Below are 18,841 nucleotides of genomic sequence, written 5' to 3'. Positions count from 1 at the left end.
CTCTTGAGGGCTGTCATGTTTTCTGATGTCCGTTTGTGGCGCCAAGGTTTTTCGAGGGTTCGGTATGATTTCTTTGCGATTTTGGGGGCGTCTGTGAACAATGAGGTTTTTATGTTGCTAGTCTTGCCTGGGGGTTTCTTCGGTGTAGCGAGGTTGTCGGCACAGTTGGTGATCCATTGTGCGAGGTTGTCTGCTGTGTCATTGGTGTCAGGGGTGTCGACAAGTGGGTTCTGGCTCAGCGATGTGGTCAGCTGGTCTGTGGTGACTTTGCTCCAGCATCTGCGGGGGATCTGTAGCGTGTGGTGGTGGGATGTCGTCTTCTTGAAGGTGAAGTGGATGCAGCTGTGGTCGGTCCAGTGTAGTCTGGTGGAGTGGCTGAGGGAGACGTGGTTACTGGCGGAGAAGATGGGGTTGAGCGTGTGGGCAGCGAGGTGGGGGGGCATGTCTACCGGTTGCTTGAGTCCGAGGTTGGCGAGGTTATCGAGCAGGGTGGTGGTGTTGTTGTCGTTGTTTTTCTCTAGGTGGAAGTTCAGGTCCCCTAGGAGAATGTACTCTGGTGAGGCTAGGGTGTGCGGGCTGATGAAGTCGGCGATGGTTTCGCTGAATTATGTCCGTGGACCCGGGGGCCTGTAGATGAGCGTTCCTCTGAGGGTGGTCTGGGAATCGGTGAGGACCTGGAAGTGTAGGTGTTCGGCGGCGGTGAGTGTGTCATCGGCATTGGTCGTGACGCTGATGGTGTTCCTGTAGATGATGGCGATTCCTCCTCCGATTTTGTTTACGCGGTCCTTCTGGGTGATTTTGTAGCCATCCGGGATGGCTATGGCGATGTCGGGGGCCGAGGAGGAATTCATCCAGGTTTCAGTGAGGAAGGCGACGTCTGGTGCTGCTGTATCAAGGAGATCCCAGAGTTCGACGGCGTGTTTGTGGACAGAGCGGGTGTTGAGGAGGATGCACTTGAGGTGGTTGTTGTTGTCGTTGCTGCGTTCGGTGGGTGGGGAGTAGATTCGGTGGCAGGTGAATTTGCATGCTAGGCAGGTGAAGGGTCCGTGGGTGCGCCTCGTGGTGGCTCGGTGGCAGGAGGAAGGTCGTCCTGTGTTGAGTGCGGTGAGGGTGGCGGTGTCGTATCTCAGTCGGGTGTCCTGGCAACGGCTGGGGCCAGGGGTTCTTGTGCTGGGCCCGGTCCAGGCGCGGACGGGCGCAGACGGGCTTGCCTTTGGCGCGCCAGCGACACGCCCGCTGCGCACCCGCTGCGCACCCGCTGCGCACATGAGCTGCGCACATCCGCTGCGCTTCCGCGCGATGACCTCCATAAAAGGCAAAGTGGGAGGGAAGAGCAGCTGGGAGGCGGGGGGGCCAATTGGCGAGGGCACAGGCGACAGAAGGCAAAAAGGGGGCGGGCCGTGGGGGAGCAGCGGTAGGAAGCGGGGGCCAGGGGTGGCACAGAGGGCAGTGATGCAAAAAGGAGCGCCTAGCAGGCAAAAGGGGAGACAAAGCACAATGTACAAACATACAGGGCCCCAGGCTATCTGCTCTCTCTGTAAAATGGATTCCATGTACCCTAGGTGCATAACTAGATTGGCTTGGGTCACCTTATCAGCCCCTGTACAGAGCACTATAGGTGCCCAGGGCATAGGTGCATCCAAGGCCTACCAGGGGCTGCAGCATATCTTTTGCCACCCCTAGCTGGCTATCTAAAATTGACACAACTGGCTGATCACTCAGCTGGGGCAAGGTGGTGTAATCACCCCTTGCTTAGATATAGTATGCCTATATCTAAACCTATCTGGACACATATAAACCTGTGAGCCACTCCTATGGCAGGCCTTATCAATCCTGAAGGCAGAGTGCGTGGTTTAACGTGAGATGGTGCTCTAGCATGAGCTGAGCCTGTCTGCAGCTGTCGGGACCAATTCCCTTAGCTGTTCCGGGATAATGCCAAACCATATACTATTAAGTGCATTATAATCCTCGCGGTTATATGTCAACTTTGGTTTGGCTTTATCAAAACATGTCGTGTAAGGTGTCATACGATTTGGAATACTACCCCCTCGCCAGTCCTGGCGACGGGGGTAGCATGCCACCCCTCTAGAGGGGACGACATGTTACTTTTGCTAAAACGCGGTTGATTTTTAAAAGAGCCTCAGATCCACAAAATGGATGCTTCTGCCACAGACACATGTCTGACCTCCTGCTGCTGACCGAAACTCAGCAGAGGAGGCCTGGACAAAGGATTTCCTGTCACAGGGAGGTGTGACACCACCCCAGACAGGAGATAGTGGATTGTAGCAGGGAGGTTTGAATGAAACCAGACAGTGCCTGGGGAGCACAAGGCTTCCCCTTGCATAATCCGGTCAAACCGGTTCTGGGGCAGCCCAGCCCCAGCTCCAGTGAGACCTGGACAAAGGAAAGGGGGTGTAACCACCCCCCTTCCTGGTCCCACCCATAGGGGAGGGACCTAGCAGGAGATCCACCCCTCAGATTGGAATAAGAGTGGGAGCAGTGCCAATGCAACTCAGATCATCCTGAAATCAACTTTAAACTAAGAAGACGACTGGACTTCGACATTCTGATGAACAGAAGCAGGGGGGGGGCACAGAGGGCAGTGGCGCGAAAAGGAGCGCCTAGCAGGCAAAAGGGGAGGCAAAGCACAATGTACAAAAATACAAACAGCAGGTTACAGAAGGCAATGGAGGAGCTGTGCGGCTGTCTTGACAGGCTTTTTGGCTCTATTTCGGAGTGATAAAGACTTTAAGCTTGCTCACACCTATAGGCTGTATTCTTCCCTTTTAAGCCCTTTTTTCCAGACCTAGAAGAGGATAGCTGCTTTATATGATGATAGATCCCTTACTCTAATCCATCTATTGCCTATTGGCTTTGCCTTTCATTATTTTGCCTATAGTAGAGGGTGGATCCTGTGGTCCTGACTTTATATTATGGTTTGTGTAGGTACTCTGACAGAGCTAAGGGTTATTTCATCCTTCTCAGGCCTACAAGGCCCAGAACTAGAGAGACTCCATTTTGCTTTCTATCCCTGCAGAGCTGAGATGCTTCAAGGGGAAAGGTAATGTTTATAGTTAAGGCTGTTGTGTGCTAGGGGAAAACCAGCCAGGACTGGTTCTTATCTGAGGAATGTGTTTGTCTCTTGGGCCCAGATGTAACATGCAGATGCGCACTGCGGTTGCGTGGAAGCCCTGGAGCTAGCACAGGAATTCGGTGGGAGGCAGCCCTCTGTTGAAAATTTCCATTAGGAGAGAGGAATCCATATCAGCGAAGTGCAGAAGAGGAGGAGTGGTCAGTTTGGTTCTTGAAGAGTGGAGAGTAGGATGTCTGCTGGAGCTGCAGAATACAGTGCAGTTCTATTGGTTTTCTGGAATGGAGAAAGAAGGCAGATGATTGCTGAAGCTAGAGAGAGACTATCAGAATGCATTAAAGCAGATGGAGTAGTTGAGGCTGTCAGCTGAAGTAATTGAGCCCGAGGCGTGGAGCTGTGATGACGGAGGGAGAGACAGAGAGAGCCCTGATCCCACCAGAGACAGAGAGAAATCTTCCTTCTAATAGGTGAGGTAGTCTAAACTAGTCCGCTTTACACTTACACCTTAATCTTGTCTTTATTCCCTGGGCTATTGTATGTCTAATCCTTTCCTTTCAGCGGTGTGTTAAAAGTTCCTGTTAGTCATAGAGACCCCGCAGATTTGTGTTTGTGTATTTTATCATTATTGTAATAAAGATACCCCAGTTCTTAGTGAACTAGTGTGCATGTGTTATTCTTATGATAAAGCTAGCCTTTCTTCTAACCAGATGCTTTAGCAACTGATGGATCAAAAGGAAATAGGAGCGTTTAAATCAGGGAATAACTCTGGCAGACAGTGTGTGTTTATTATTCTTAAAGCACAGGTAAGCTTTTCTTCTAGTCAGATGTTACAGCCAGAACAGATGCTGCCCCTGATCCGGTAAGTCTGAATAATTAGGGAGAGAGAGGAGCCCTTGAGCTAGGGAATTATTGACACTAAGTGATTCGGCCATCCCATAATATTATTCTAGTAGCGAACCCTTAGTGAATAGTGAGAGAGACTTCCCAACATAGAGAGAGAGAGCTGAAGGTATTCATAGGAAAGTGGTCATCATTGGTAAGTGGCGTTAGAGAGAACTCCAGGTAGGAGACTGGGGTGTAGATTCGCCTGATTGCGGATTGGGTTGTAAGTGAGTGAGCACCGGGGGGATACGGTGTTTAGGTCCACCGGATTGTGGACCGGATAAACAAAGAGCACTGGGGCTGCAGCTCAGTGTGAATGGCACGCCGGATTGCGTGTCGAGTGAGCACTGAGGGTGAGCAGTGTGTATGGCACGCCAGATTGTGTGTCGAGTGAGCACTGATGGTAATCAGTGTGTAATGGTAAATAATCAGAACTGCCCCAGGGTAGATTATTCTGAACCCATGTGGTCGCGAGACTATGAGGTATGAGTGTGGTGTAGGGCATGGATGTCCTTAGTAATCAGTGAGTATTCCTAGTAACCCTATAGATTTAGTGGTGTTTCTGATGATATGAGCTTGTATATTGCGAGTTCCCCATCCTCAGGTAGGTACCCAGGTGCCTGGATAGATGGTCCTGAGGAGGGAGGTGGTTATGTTTTGGCCAGGTTGGTGTAGCTCAGTGAGCTGGTTCTATCTGGTCCGAAAATCTGGTCATTACATCTGGCGTCGACGAACAGTTTACGAAGCCTGTGTGCGCTGTATTGGTTTTTATCTTGATGGTTTGCACTTGGCACGAAAATTGACCTATGGGCTTGAACAGTTGCAGTGTAAGGAGATTGCAGTACATCATGACATTTGACTTATGCAGGGTGGAAGAAATGCTTTTCATCTTGGAGTTTGAACTGTCAGGCTTGAAGGGTGACATTACATGAGGGAGCCAATTACATCTTTGTGATGATCCAATTGTACAAATGTGTGTGAAAAATACTTTTAAATAGCCTGTAGGAGAGTAAGGTCTGCAATCCTATGATCACCCGGACTTTTTGCTTTTGTTTCACTGGTTTACGACTTTCTCGGGCTGTGGGCCTGCCAATCAGACCCACAGCCTAGCTGTTCTCTCGCTAAATTGATGTGTGTACCTTCGGTGCATAACCTAATTGGAACTGGGCCACCTTATCAGACCCTGTAACTCAGGGCATCGGTGTACCCAGGGCCTACCAGGAGCTGAAGCATGTATTATGCCACCCCTGGATGTCCATCTAAATCTGACACAACTGGCTGCACAACAGCTGGGGCAACGTGGCGTACTCGCTCGTTGCTTTAGGTATAGTATCCCTATATCTAACCTTAAAATGGACACCCGAGTTCCTATCAGTCACTCCTATGGCAGGCCTTGACAATCCTGAAGGCAGAGTGCATGGAACCGCGTGAATTGGGCTCTGGCACGAGCCGAGCCCGGTTGCAGCTTGCGGAACCAAGACCCAATGGCTGTTCCATGATAACGCGTACCATCGGTAACTTCGGTATCGCGTTATCAAGACATGTCGAGTAAGGCGTCATACGAATCGGGATGCTTCCCCCTCACAAATACTGGCGACGAGGTTAGCATTCCGCTCTTCTAGAGGGACACAACATGTACGTAACTGTGAACCCCGGTTAAAGTTAACTGAAGCCTCAGCTCCACAAAATGGATGCTGCCACCACAGACACGAGTCTGACCTCCTGCTGCTGGGAGTCCTTCCAGCGAGGAGAGCTTGGACAAAGGGTTTCCTGTCAGGGGCGGTGTTCGCACCATCCCAGACAGGGTTTTGTGTATCCTGGGTAGGTAGGGCTTTGCAAGAAGGTGACTGCGGTGTGGCACCCCGGTGCTCACTACGCATCTGCCGGCTAGAACCAGTTCCAGGGGCGCACAGCCCCTGACCTGGGGAAAGCCCGGCAGGGGAGAGGGGTGTAACTGCCCCCCTTCCTGGTCCCACCCCTAGGGCAGGACCTAGTCATGTACCCACCCCTTTCTTTAGGATAAAGGCAGGAGCGGGGACCCTTCCAAATTAGATCATCTTTGAATCAAGAACTACTTTCTACGAAAGGACATTCGAGACTCTTCTCAAGATTTCTCCCTTGTGGCTAAGGAGTAGTCACCCTGCATCCGCAGGCACCATCTAAGAACTCTGCGGTTTTCTGCAAGTCCTTCCTCAGGAATCCGACGGCCCAGCTCGATGAGAACCGGCTTCCCTGGCACCTCTGACCTCTACCCACATCGTCAGCTCAGCTGAGATCTGTGGGTGCGACGAGACCTCGAGGGACAGGCCATCATCAAAACCTGCACGCGTTCTTAAACCAGCACGATCACCGAAGGAATCCTCTGGTGAGTGCTCTGGGGTCCGAGAAGCCCCGACCCTGAGCAGCTCCAGCATCGAAGTGCAGTCTCCCAGCATCTCCACGATCTGCGTGGGGCCCTTCTGCTTTGCCGCTCAGCACGTTGTCTGGTTACTCGCCGCTGGCTTGTGACCTCCTTGACGACATCCGACAACCAACGCTGTTGGTCTGGTTGCTCCAGACCGACCCTTGCTCCCTTTTACGAGAGGAGCACCCCGGACCCTCCTGGTCCACACCAGACGCCATTTTAGGCCCACCACGTGGCCCTGAAATATGCCAAGGCTTGTTGCCCCAATCCTGGGCCCAGCGACGCCGACAGCATCAACCTTCGTGGGACAGCTCGCACCTCCATCCTGATCGCCGACAACGCCTCCTGGTCCGTGAGACTGCAGAGCCTAGCGTCGCCCACTCACCTAGTCGAGGTGACGGCCATCCGGTGCCCTCCTGGTACCCTCTGACTACTGGCTAGTAGTACGAACTTGGTCCCCTCTGTTTCAGGTATCATCTATCACTGATCCAGGCTTGGATCTCTACGAACTATTCTTCACTGGTCGCCGGCCAGCAACTCCTTCCTTCCGGCTCCTGGCTCGTCAGCGAAGACCCCCGACGCCTGTAAGACTTGTGCAGCCGCAGCCCTTGTGGCTAGGTAACTTCGGCATTTCGGTGCCCGCATAGCCTCCTTACTTAAGGGTCCCGAGTTTCTCGCTTCCGACTTGCCTTATCGGGTCCGCCCAAGACCTCTAAACTTTCCGTGCCCTCGGGCACTTGGATTGACTGTGCACTTGAAGTATTTTCCTAAGAGTTTTGTTCTGTGCTTAGTACCCTGTCCTCATAAAGAGTACAGGGCTGTTGTGATTCTAATAAATATACTGTTTATTTTCATAACACTTGTGTGGTGTGCTTTTACTTGGTGTTCAAGGGGTATGTGATGGTATAACAGCTGGCTTAACACGCCCTCTAGAGTTTAGCCCGAATACTGCTCGTATCCACGCTACTAGGATAGCTGGTCTAAGGTTGACTTACAACCAATCACCATAAGGGTCGTTTGGACCGATGCATAGTGGTCGCTAGAATAGTGAACACTGCATATCGGGCCATCTTCTCACATTGGTGAGCAGCGGGTGGGATTTGAGCTTGCTGTTGTTTTACCACGTGTATCCTAAGAATATCTTGTGAAAGATCGCATAAGCACTTCAGGTACATATAACTTAGCTTAGAATACTCTGAGTTCTACTGAACCAGCTGTTGTAGCTCCTCAAGGCTTAGCACACCTTGGCTACAACTCTTAGCAAGGGATCAGTAGGTAAACACATAGTGTAGGTAGGTGCATCACTTACACCACACTAGAAGCAGCATGTCAGACAAAGGAGGAAACTCTGAGTCTCCCCTTGTGTCAGTCGACCTTCCACAGGTCACCTCCAGATATGCTGAACTTAGCTTCCAAGAGATGCGACAAATCTGTACATCTCGGAAGCTAAAACAGGGTGCAAACCCTACCATTCCATTTCTGATTGGTCTCTTGGAGACTTATGATGCAAGGAGGGCGGGTAACACCGACACTTCTCATCCAGAAGTGGATATGCCCCCCCTCGAGGGAACCACAGGTGATCCTGACCTTATCCATCTCTCCGCAGAAGGTGAAGACGAGGATGAGGAGCCAGAGACATCTGGGGACGAGGCAGACAAAGGTCCAGAGGTAGTTAGCCAGCTAACTAGGGACAACTTAAGCTGGCACGAGAATGGTACTAGGAGACCCCTGGGGCCTCTCTCAGTCCAGCTTAACATTGGGAATGGACGAGTTAGGTCTCTCTCGAGAGGCTCTAATAGATCCGTTCGAACCAATGGCTCTCGAGGCTCTGCTCGAAGAGGGATGACATCCCCTCAGAGGAGAGTGTACGAAGTGAAGGAGCGGGAAGTCAATCTGCGGATCGAAAGGGAAGAACTTGCCCTAGCCAAAGAAAGACTCGCCTTTGCTAGAGAGCAAGAATTGAGTGGGACCAATCCCACTGGTGGCAGCATTCCCCCACGGGAAAACAGGAGTTTAGACACTAGGCACCTGAGTAAGATAGTGCCCCCCTTTAAGCAAGGGGACGACATCCACAAATGGATTACTGCTTTGGAGCGGGCCTGCACTGTACAGTGCGTCCCCCAGAGTCAGTGGGCATCTATCTTGTGGCTCTCCTTTGAAGGTAAAGGTAGAGATAAGCTCCTCACTACAAGAGTCGAGGATGCTAACAATTACCAGGTCCTGAAGAACACACTGATTGATGGGTTCGGCCTAACCACTGAGCAGTACAGGTTGCTGTTCAGGGATACCCAGAAAACTCAGTCTCAGGACTGGTCTGATTTCGTTGATTGTGCCACTAAGGCTTTGGAGGGCTGGTTGCTGGGCAGTAAGGTTACTGATTACACAGGATTGTATAATTTGATCATGCGAGAACAGATTTTAAACAATTGTCAGAACCAGTTGTTGCATCAGCACCTTGTCGACTCGGATCTGACCTCTACCCAAGAATTGGGAAAGAAGGCAGACAGATGGGTCAGAACGAGGGTTAAGCAAAACCAGGGCCAGAACCAGGGTGGTCAGAAGAAAGCAGATCAGGAGGGTAAAGGTTCGAAAGGGGAACAAACTGACCAGAAGTCTTCGACAGGTCCCCAACAACCCAAAGAGGGGGGGGGTCAGGGTTCCCAGAAAAAGAAGAATCAAGAAGGCCAATCGAAAAGGTGGTGCCAATACTGTAAAAGTAAAACTCACTGGTTTAGTGAGTGCACCAAGAAAGGAGGGCAGACTCCTGCAACTGCAGCCCCTAAGGCACCTGTGCCCCCTAGTACAGCCAGCAGTAGTAGTGTGCCTCCCAAGGGACTAGTTGGGTTAACCTTGGGTTCTGAGGGGTGTGACAACCTAGTTGGTACACTCACTCAGGCTGTCCTTGTCTGTACATGGGATGTGGATATATCCCCTGATGTCAATCCCAATACTTTGGGCAAATACCGACAGACGCCTTTGATCAATGGAAGAATGGCTCAGGCCTATAGGGACACGGGTGCCAGCATCACCATGGTGACGCCTAACTTTGTGGACCCTGGACTAATCATGCCAGGTACAGATTTCCTGGTGACCAATGCCAGCAACGTCACTACCAGTCATAGTTTGGCGATTGTTGCTTTCTCCTGGGGAGGGGTAAATGGCCAGAAAAAGGTTGTTGTTAGTTCAGACCTCCCAGTGGATTGTTTGTTGGGCAATGATTTGGAGTCATCGCAATGGACAGAAGTGGAGCACCGGACTCACATGGAAATGTTAGGCTTGCCAGCGCATGTGTTTGCTGTGACCAGGTCACAGGTCAGACGATGCCCCACTGAACAGGTGCTGGATCCTGGAACAATGGACCAGACACCTCCCAAGAAGAAGAGCAGTCGGGTTAAGGCCTCGCCTTCCCCCTTGCCCTAGGTCGAGGATCAAGTCTCAGAGGAGGCTGACCTCCAGGAATTGCGGGAAACTGAACCTAAAGAGCTCAAACTTGATCAAGCTGAGTTTCTGGGCTCAGGGCGACCCACACGAGAAGACCTGGGGAAGGACCAGTTAGACTGCCCTTCCCTTGAACCCCTCAGACAGCAGGCTGCTGCTGAGGCTGCTGGGAACGCCACAGGTACCCACAAGGTATACTGGGAGGATGGACTCCTGTACACTGAGGCAAGAGACCCCAAGCCTGGCATGACCAGGAGGCTGGTTATCCCCTTGTCTCAGCGTGGTTTCCTTCTTACCTTGGCCCACAAGATTCCCTTAGCAGGACACTTAGGCCAGACGAAGACGTGGGACAGGCTTGTCTCGCACTTTCACTGGCCTCACATGAACGAAGATACCAAGGAGTTTTGTCGCTCCTGTGTCACTTGCCAAGCCAGTGGTAAGTCAGGTGGCACGACAAAGGCCCCCCTTATACCAATGCCTGTGGTGGGGGTGCCCTTTGAACGAGTGGGGATTGACATTGTCGGTCCAATGGAACCCCCAACAGCATCAGGGCACAAGTTTATACTGGTGGTAGTGGATCATGCCACCAGGTATCCTGAAGCTATTCCCCTTAGGACCACTACAGCACCTGTTGTGGCAAGAGCCCTAGTTGGAGTGTTCTCCAGAGTGGGCTTCCCTAAGGAGGTTGTCTCTGACAGAGGTGCAAACTTCATGTCGAGCTATTTGACTGCTATGTGGAAGGAATGTGGTGTCAACTACAAGTTCACTACACCCTATCATCCACAATGCAATGGGCTTGTTGAGCGGTTCAACAGGACCCTGAAAGGGATGATTCATGGACTACCTGAAAAGCTCCGGCGTAGATGGGACGTCCTGATTCCCTGCCTTTTATTCGCTTACAGAGAAGTCCGACAGAAGGGGGTTGGCTAAAGCCCTTTTGAACTTTTGTACGGGCATCCTGTAAGAGGACCACTGTGTTTGGTGAAGGAAGGATGGGAGAAACCTCTCAAAAAGCCTGCAACCAGCATAGTGGACTATGTGCTTGGTCTCCGCTCGCGGATGGCTGAATACATGGAGAAGGCATCCGAAAACCTTAAGGCCAGCCAAGAACTCCAAAAAGCTTGGCATGACCAAAAGGCTGTCTTGACTGTTTATCAGCCCGGACAGAAGGTGTGGGTGTTGGAGCCAGTGGCCCCAGCAGCACTCAAGGACAAATGGTCCGGGCCCTACACCATCCTGGAGAAAAAGGGAGAGGTCACCTACCTGGTGGACCTTGGAACTCCCCGGAGCCCCCACAGGGTGCTTCATGTCAACAGGCTCAAGGCATATGTTGACAGGAAGGACATGAGCTTGCTCATGGCCATAGATGAGGGACAGGAGGAAGAGAGCGACCCTCTCCCAGACCCGCTCACTCAGAATCCTGACGATGGATCGGTAGACGGTGTTGTCTTTTGTGGCAGCCTCTCCGAACATCAACAGGAGGATTGTAAACAGGTTCTTCAATCCTTCCTGCATATGTTCTCTCTAACACCCAGTCAGACCAATTGGTGCACCCATGAGGTTGACACTGGTGACAGCTTGCCCGTCAAGAGTAAAATCTACAGGCAGCCTGATCACGTTAGAGACTGCATCAAAAGTGAAGTGCAGAAAATGTTGGAGTTGGGAGTCATTGAGCCCTCGGATAGCCCCTGAGCTAGTCCCGTAGTTCTAGTGCCGAAGCCTCACACCCAGGGTGGTAAGAAAGAGATGAGGTTCTGCGTAGACTACAGGGGTCTCAATGCTGTCACTAAGACTGATGCCCACCCAATACCAAGGGCGGATGAGCTTATAGATAGATTGGCGTCTGCCAACTACTTGAGCACGTTCGACCTGACAGCTGGGTATTGGCAAATCAGGTTAGCTGAGGACGCCAAGACTAAGACAGCATTTTCTACCCCTGGTGGGCATTATCAGTTTGTGGTAATGCCCTTTGGTTTGAAAAATGCACCTGCCACCTTCCAAAGGTTGGTGAATCACGTTCTCACTGGGCTGGACGACTTCTGTGCGGCGTATCTTGACGATATTGCTGTCTTTAGCTCCACCTGGGAGGATCACTTGGTCCACCTGCGGAAAGTGTTAGAGGCTCTGCAAGCAGCAGGCCTCACTATCAAGGCTACCAAGTGCCAGATAGGGCAGACACAGGTTGTATACTTGGGCCACCTTGTCGGTGGAGGCCAAGTTCAGCCACTGGAGAGCAAAATACAGTCAATCAGGGACTGGCTCCTCCAACCACCCAGACTCAGGTTCGAGCTTTCTTGGGCCTGACTGGTTACTACCGGAAGTTCGTCAGAAATTACGGATCGATTGGGACTCCGCTTAATGAACTGACGAGTAAGAAAATGTCAAAAAAGGTTCAGTGCACAGCGAGCTGTCAAAAAGCATTCGATGACCTAAAAGAGGCCATGTGCACGGCACCTATCCTTAAGAGTCCAGACTACTCCAAACCATTCATTGTCCAAACAGATGCTTCTGAGTTGGGTGTGGGAGCTGTTCTATCTCAAATGAATTTTGATGGTAATGACCAGCCCATTGCTTTCATAAGCAGACGGCTGACCCCCAGAGAGAAAAATTGGTCAGCTATAGAGAGGGAGGCCTTCGCTGTGGGCCCTGAAGAAACTGAGGCCATACTTGTTTGGCACTCATTTCAAGATTCAGACCGAACATAAGCCCCTCCTATGGCTAAATCAGATGAAGGGTGAAAACCCCAAACTGCTTAGGTGGTCCATTTCCCTACAGGGGATGGACTTCACAGTGGAGCATAGACCTGGCACTGATCATGGCAATGCAGATGGGCTCTCCAGGTATTTCCACTTAAAACAAGAAGACTCACCTGGTCAAGGTTAGTTTATTGTCCCAACGTTTGGGGGGGGTCATGTAGGAGAGTAGGGTCTGCAATCCTATGATCACCCGGACTTTTTGCTTTTGTTTCACTGGTTTACGACTTTCTCGGGCTGTGAGCCTGCCAATCAGACCCACAGCCTAGCTGTTCTCTCGCTAAATTGATGTGTGTACCTTCGGTGCATAACCTAATTGGAACTGGGCCACCTTATCAGACCCTGTAACTCAGGGCATCGGTGTACCCAGGGCCTACCAGGAGCTGAAGCATGTATTATGCCACCCCTGGATGGCCATCTAAATCTGACACAACTCGCTGCACGACAGCTGGGGCAACGTGGCGTACTCGCTCGTTGCTTTAGGTATAGTATCCCTATATCTAACCTTAAAATGGACACCCGAGTTCCTATCAGTCACTCCTATGGCAGGCCTTGACAATCCTGAAGGCAGAGTGCATGGAACCGCGTGAATTGGGCTCTGGCACGAGCCGAGCCCGGTTGCAGCTTGCGGAACCAAGACCCAATGGCTGTTCCATGATAACGCGTACCATCGGTAACTTCGGTATCGCGTTATCAAGACATGTCGAGTAAGGTGTCATACGAATCGGGATGCTTCCCCCTCACAAATACTGGCGACGAGGTTAGCATTCCGCTCTTCTAGAGGGACACGACATGTACGTAACTGTGAACCCCGGTTAAAGTTAACTGAAGCCTCAGCTCCACAAAATGGATGCTGCCACCACAGACACGAGTCTGACCTCCTGCTGCTGGGAGTCCTTCCAGCGAGGAGAGCTTGGACAAAGGGTTTCCTGTCAGGGGCGGTGTTCGCACCATCCCAGACAAGGTTTTGTGTATCCTGGGTAGGTAGGGCTTTGCAAGAAGGTGACTGCGGAGTGGCACCCCGGTGCTCACTACGCGTCTGCCGGCTAGAACAAGTTCCAGGGGCGCGCAGCCCCTGACCTGGGGAAAGCCCGGCAGGGGAGAGGGGTGTAACTGCCCCCCTTCCTGGTCCCACCCCTAGGGCAGGACCTAGTCATGTACCCACCCCTTTCTTTAGGATAAAGGCAGGAGCGGGGACCCTTCCAAATTAGATCATCTTTGAATCAAGAACTACTTTCTACGAAAGGACACTCGAGACTCTTCTCAAGATTTCTCCCCTGTGGCTAAGGAGTAGTCACCCTGCATCCGCAGGCACCATCTAAGAACTCTGCGGTTTGCTGCAAGTCCTTCCTCAGGAATCCGACGGCCCAGCTCGACGAGAACCGGCTTCCCTGGTACCTCTGACCTCTACCCACATCGTCAGCTCAGCTGAGATCTGTGGGTGCGACGAGACCTCGAGGGACCGGCCATCATCAAAACCTGCACGCTTTCTTAAACCAGCACGATCACCGAAGGAATCCTCTGGTGAGTGCTCTGGGGTCCGAGAAGCCCCGACCCTGAGCAGCTCCAGCATCGAAGTGCAGTCTCCCAGCATCTCCACGATCTGCGTGGGGCCCTTCTGCTTTGCCGCTCAGCACGTTGTCTGGTTACTCGCCGCTGGCTTGTGACCTCCTTGACGACATCCGACAACCAACGCTGTTGGTCTGGTTGCTCCAGACCGACCCTTGCTCCCTTTTACGAGAGGAGCACCCCGGACCCTCCTGGTCCACTCCAGACGCCATTTTAGGCTCACCACGTGGCCCTGAAATCTGCCAAGGCTTGTTGCCCCAATCCTGGGCCCAGCGATGCCGACAGCATCAACCTTCGTGGGACAGCTCGCACCTCCATCCTGGTCGCCGACAACGCCTCCTGGTCCGTGAGACTGCAGAGCCTAGCGTCGCCCACTCACCTAGTCGAGATGACGGCCATCCGGTGCCCTACTGGTACCCTCTGACTACTGGCTAGTAGTACAAACTTGGTCCCCTCTGCTTTCAGGTATCATCTATCACTGATCCAGGCTTGGATCTCTACGAACTATTCTTCACTGGTCGCCGGCCAGCAACTCCTTCCTTCCGGCTCCTGGCTCGTCAGCGAAGACCCCCGACGCCTGTAAGACTTGTGCAGCCGCAGCCGTTGTGGCTAGGTAACTTCGGCATTTCGGTGACCGCATAGCCTCCTTACTTAAGGGTCCCGAGTCCCTCGCTTCCGACTTGCCTTATCGGGTCCGCCCGAGACCTCTAAACTTTCCGTGCCCTCGGGCACTTGGATTGATTGTGCACTTGAAGTATTTTCCTAAGAGATTTGTTCTGTGCTTAGTACCCTGTCCTCATAAAGAGTATAGGGCTGTTTTGATTCTAATAAATATACTGTTTATTTTCATAACACTTGTGTGGTGATGGTATAACAGCTGGCTTAACACGCCCTCTAGAGTTTAGCCCGAAGACTGCTCGTATCCACGCTACTAGGATAGCTGGTCTAAGGTTGACTTACAACCAATCACCATAAGGGTCGTTTGGACCGATGCATAGTGGTCGCTAGAATAGTGAACACTGCATATCGGGCCAACTTCTCACATAGCCCATTAAATTGCTTGCTGCGTTTGCTTATGTTGTGCAATGTGAAATGTGTTTAATGTAATATGACTTGTGTAGTTCCTTGTAAATAGCTCCTTGTAATTGTGGCTTGTGAGGAGCATGTTCTCATTTTGACTTGCTGTATTCATTGTGAATTGCGCCTTGAATATATTCCTTGTGAAGAGCGTGTCATTTTTTGAACTTATTGACTTTCTTGTAAATATGCCTTGTGAATAGCGCCATGTAAATGTGGCTTGTGAGGAGCATGTTCTCATTTTGACTTGCTGTGTTCTTTGTGAATTGCGCCTTGCATATATTCCTTGTGAGGAGCATGTCATTTTTTGAACTTGTTGACTTTCTTGTGAATATGGCTTGTGAATAGCGCCATGTGGATATGGCTTGTACAGTGCATGTTATTGTTGCGTTAGGCAGGAGAGAGCTGGATCTCTTTCAAATGCTAGAGGAAAATGTTTTGTAGATGTGCGCGCGTGTTATTTGAAAAACGTGGAGTGATAAGTTCTTGAATTTCCCATGTACTGCAGACATTGGGGAATTATTGTGTTTGAGCTGCCAAAAGGTTAATATCTTGGATTGAGACGGCAGTCCGTGAGACTGCAGAGCCTAGCGTCGCCCACTCACCTAGTCGAGATGACGGCCATCCGGTGCCCTACTGGTACCCTCTGACTACTGGCTAGTAGTACGAACTTGGTCCCCTCTGCTTTCAGGTATCATCTATCACTGATCCAGGCTTGGATCTCTACGAACTATTCTTCACTGGTCGCCGGCCAGCAACTCCTTCCTTCCGGCTCCTGGCTCGTCAGCGAAGACCCCCGACGCCTGTAAGACTTGTGCAGCCGCAGCCGTTGTGGCTAGGTAACTTCGGCATTTCGGTGCCCGCATAGCCTCCTTACTTAAGGGTCCCGAGTCCCTCGCTTCCGACTTGCCTTATCGGGTCCGCCCGAGACCTCTAAACTTTCCGTGCCCTCGGGCACTTGGATTGATTGTGCACTTGAAGTATTTTCCTAAGAGTTTTGTTCTGTGCTTAGTACCCTGTCCTCATAAAGAGTACAGGGCTGTTATGATTCTAATAAATATACTGTTTATTTTCATAACACTTGTGTGGTGTCCTTTCACATGGTGTTCAAGGGGTATGTGATGGTATAACAGCTGGCTTAACACGCCCTCTAGAGTTTAGCCCGAAGACTGCTCGTATCCACGCTACTAGGATAGCTGGTCTAAGGTTGACTTACAACCAATCACCATAAGGGTCGTTTGGACCGATGCATAGTGGTCGCTAGAATAGTGAACACTGCATATCGGGCCAACTTCTCACATAGCCCATTAAATTGCTTGCTGCGTTTGCTTATGTTGTGCAATGTGAAATGTGTTTAATGTAATATGACTTGTGTAGTTCCTTGTAAATAGCTCCTTGTAATTGTGGCTTGTGAGGAGCATGTTCTCATTTTGACTTGCTGTATTCATTGTGAATTGCGCCTTGAATATATTCCTTGTGAAGAGCGTGTCATTTTTTGAACTTATTGACTTTCTTGTAAATATGCCTTGTGAATAGCGCCATGTAAATGTGGCTTGTGAGGAGCATGTTCTCATTTTGACTTGCTGTGTTCTTTGTGAATTGCGCCTTGCATATATTCCTTGTGAGGAGCATGTCATTTTTTGAACTTGTTGACTTTCTTGTGAATATGGCTTGTGAATAGCGCCATGTGGATATGGCTTGTACAGTGCATGTTATTGTTGCGTTAGGCAGGAGAGAGCTGGATCTCTTTCAAATGCTAGAGGAAAATGTTTTGTAGATGTGCGCGCGTGTTATTTGAAAAACGTGGAGTGATAAGTTCTTGAATTTCCCATGTACTGCAGACATTGGGGAATGATTGTGTTTGAGCTGCCAAAAGGTTAATATCTTGGATTGAGACGGCAGTCCGTGAGACTGCAGAGCCTAGCGTCGCCCACTCACCTAGTCGAGATGACGGCCATCCGGTGCCCTACTGGTACCCTCTGACTACTGGCTAGTAGTACGAACTTGGTCCCCTCTGCTTTCAGGTATCATCTATCACTGATCCAGGCTTGGATCTCTACGAACTATTCTTCACTGGTCGCCGGCCAGCAACTCCTTCCTTCCGGCTCCTGGCTCGTCAGCGAAGACCCCCGACGCCTGTAAGACTTGTGCAGCCGCAGCCGTTGTGGCTAGGTAACTTCGGCATTTCGGTGCCCGCATAGCCTCCTTACTTAAGGGTCCCGAGTCCCTCGCTTCCGACTTGCCTTATCGGGTCCGCCCGAGACCTCTAAACTTTCCGTGCCCTCGGGCACTTGGATTGATTGTGCACTTGAAGTATTTTCCTAAGAGTTTTGTTCTGTGCTTAGTACCCTGTCCTCATAAAGAGTACAGGGCTGTTATGATTCTAATAAATATACTGTTTATTTTCATAACACTTGTGTGGTGTCCTTTCACTTGGTGTTCAAGGGGTATGTGATGGTATAACAGCTGGCTTAACACGCCCTCTAGAGTTTAGCCCGAAGACTGCTCGTATCCACGCTACTAGGATAGCTGGTCTAAGGTTGACTTACAACCAATCACCATAAGGGTCGTTTGGACCGATGCATAGTGGTCGCTAGAATAGTGAACACTGCATATCGGGCCAACTTCTCACATAGCCCATTAAATTGCTTGCTGCGTTTGCTTATGTTGTGCAATGTGAAATGTGTTTAATGTAATATGACTTGTGTAGTTCCTTGTAAATAGCTCCTTGTAATTGTGGCTTGTGAGGAGCATGTTCTCATTTTGACTTGCTGTATTCATTGTGAATTGCGCCTTGAATATATTCCTTGTGAAGAGCGTGTCATTTTTTGAACTTATTGACTTTCTTGTAAATATGCCTTGTGAATAGCGCCATGTAAATGTGGCTTGTGAGGAGCATGTTCTCATTTTGACTTGCTGTGTTCTTTGTGAATTGCGCCTTGCATATATTCCTTGTGAGGAGCATGTCATTTTTTGAACTTGTTGACTTTCTTGTGAATATGGCTTGTGAATAGCGCCATGTGGATATGGCTTGTACAGTGCATGTTATTGTTGCGTTAGGCAGGAGAGAGCTGGATCTCTTTCAAATGCTAGAGGAAAATGTTTTGTAGATGTGCGCGCGTGTTATTTGAAAAACGTGGAGTGATAAGTTCTTGAATTTCCCATGTACTGCAGACATTGGGGAATGATTGTGTTTGAGCTGCCAAAAGGTTAATATCTTGGATTGAGACGGCAGTATTTATTTTAACATGCTGTTTAACATGCATGGTTATGTGAGCTGACACTAAAAGTCGGTGATTGTTTAGATGAATGATGGTTTGATTTGACTTTCATTGGTTGCTGGGTCCTGCCTATGTGCTTTGTCAGCTTGCTGACGGAATGGTAACATCTTGTGCAGAGAGTAACGCTGTGTTCATTTAACATTCTTTTTGAAATGCGTCCACCAATTTGTATGGGTTTGCCTTGGAACACATGATTTAATGTGTCTGACTCGCAGGTCAGAACGTTATAAATCAACCAGTCGGATTGAGATAAGGGTTTTCAGCTGTGGATGGTGCACAAACCAGTGTTTTAGAATTAGTGCGTTAGCGGTTGTGAAGAACGAAAACATAAAAACAGACCCATCAT

Source organism: Lissotriton vulgaris, chromosome 2_2 (assembly GCF_964263255.1).
Source record: "Lissotriton vulgaris chromosome 2_2, aLisVul1.2, whole genome shotgun sequence".
Classification (NCBI taxonomy): domain Eukaryota; kingdom Metazoa; phylum Chordata; class Amphibia; order Caudata; family Salamandridae; genus Lissotriton; species Lissotriton vulgaris.
The sequence above is the reverse complement of the archived record's forward strand: the minus strand, read 5'-3'. Positions refer to the sequence as shown.